The sequence below is a fragment of the Amphiura filiformis genome, chromosome 4, assembly GCF_039555335.1.
Source record: "Amphiura filiformis chromosome 4, Afil_fr2py, whole genome shotgun sequence".
NCBI lineage: Eukaryota > Metazoa > Echinodermata > Ophiuroidea > Amphilepidida > Amphiuridae > Amphiura > Amphiura filiformis.
Genome location: NC_092631.1, coordinates 32,907,547 through 32,910,026, shown reverse-complemented (window position 1 = coordinate 32,910,026; position 2,480 = coordinate 32,907,547).

Below are 2,480 nucleotides of genomic sequence, written 5' to 3'. Positions count from 1 at the left end.
TTTGTAAATGGGAATCTCTCAGTATCTTAGTGTAGCCAGCGGGAGAAGAATGCCCCCCGACAAAAATTGAAAGCGAAAAAGTGGCCCAGACAAAAAAATAAATAAAAGAGAATCGGGAAAGCCAAAATTCACCTCGATCATGGGCCAAAAATAGTGTAAAATGCCAAATTTTAGCGCGCGCATGGTTACAATACTATTTGCTCGATTCTGGTGCCGGTGTCTATAGAGCTCCTGCAGTCATGCATTGATTTACATGGGTAATATTAAAATTGAAATATCTCAAGAACCGAATACCGTATGACGCTGAAACAAACTTTGAAATAAAGCTTTTACATTCCTCTATCTGTTTTATGCTATTTTGGTGTTTGTCGGATTCGTGTGATTTTGCTATCAACTGCAGATAGCTCAAATTGAAATGCCCGTTGGTTGCCGTTTTTGTCTGCTGAACGAGATAAAGGGTACATACCACAAAAAAGCTTTCCAGAGACTTTACGTGCTAAATAGGGGTCGATCGCGTTTTGGCCATAAGTCGAGTTACGTCCAACTTTGAAATATATATTTGATATCATCTTAAGGGCTGGGGTATGAACGTTTGGACAGTATTTATTGTGGGACATCAGAGCACATCAGACATATCGAATTGCATTCTGAATACGAAGAATGTCATTCTGATATCAAATAATTTTGATTTTTGAAATTCGCAATTTAATACACATTTTATGGCAAATCATTAAAATTGATATTTTTGATATTTAACAGTACTTGAAGTAAACTTTATAAATCTGATGATTTATACTTAAAGTGTATGTAGGTGGGATGAAAAGCCGACGATCAATTGAAAATTTTGACCTTTCGTATTGAAGATATGGATTTTTTTTCCCAAAACACCAAAAAAAAATAGGTCTTTTGGGAAAAAATCCATATCTTCCAATATGAAGGTCAAAATTTTCAATTGACCGTCGGCTTTTCCTCCCTGCTACATACACTTTAAGAATATATCATTAGATTTATATAATTTATTTCGAGGACTGTTATATATCAAAAATTTGAAAAATATCAAATTTTTATAATTTGTCATAAAATTTGTATTATATTGTGATTTTCAAAAATGAAAATTATTTGATATCAGAAAGACATGCTTCGTATTCAGAATGCAATTCGATAGGTCTGAGGTGCTCTCATGTCCTACAAAAAATACTGTCGAAACGCAATAAACGCTCATTTTAGATCCCTTAAACAGAACAAAATTCTGCATAACATATCTGAAAATGACACCAAATTTTAGGTTTACTTTTTGAGAAAAATATCGCTATATAAAAAGGTCCGATTTTCCCTTGTTTACGTCCGCAGGCTGCTAACCGCGTTTTGACCTCGTGTGTTCATGCGCTCATCATCGTAAACATCACTCAAATTTTTTGCGTTTTCTGTTCAAATTAGTAGAGATCATATTCACAAGTTCTAGCAAAACACGATTTGCAACACTAAAATTGTTAATATTGTACCGATTTTGCACAATTTTTATGCAAAGTTGGGACTATAGGCGTGATAAACTTTTACCGGAAAACGCTTCACAGGCGGATTTAGTGGTATATGAACCCTAAAGCGATATTTTATAGAATAATGTTACTGGTGTGCTATCTTCTGAAGCTCAAATTAAAATTTCAAATGTTGCTACATTTTGTTTTGGTTTATAATTTTAATTGCATGTGGCTTTTTTGTTCTATCTACTGAATACTAGTACATAGCTGAAATAAAATACAGGCCTATGTTTTCATTGTGCCCTGCGCGAGATATATATATTTTCGAATCGAACTAAGGCCTACTTGTGCTATATCTGCTGAGCATCAAATTAAAATGTCAAATGTTGCGACATTTTGTTTTGGTATAATTTGGGTATAGGCGCTAATTTGGACTGTACTGGTGAGATTCTAAATGTTAGGCCTATCTTCAGTAGATATAGCGAAAAAAAATCCTAAAACACGCACGGTTACTCTGTGCGAATAAAAAAAAATCGGCATTCGGCCTATATGCTGCGCTATTAAAAAAGAGATAAAAATAGAGAAACAGGCAGATGCAGAAAGTGATGAGTCTGTAATATCGCTTTAAACTTTCTGATCGGGACTGATGTATTAGAAAGAAAAAACTCGCCGCTACATGATGAAGTAAAAATTTTGAGAAAATAATGTAAAACATTACTTCTAGAGTAGAAAGATGCAATGACTAGGGATGAGATTCTAAATGCTATCTTCAGTAGATATAGCATATAGCCAAAAAATCCTAAAACGCGCACGGTTACTCTGCCCGAATTAAAACATCGGCATTCGGCCTATATGCCGCGCTATTAAAAAAAGGGGGGGGGTAAAAATAGAGAAACAGATAGATGATATTCTCGTCATTTTTACATTTCTTTATAGCTCTGCAGTCGGCCCAATGCCCAATTTTCTCTGAGCGCGCAACCCCGTTCAATGCAGTTTTGCCAT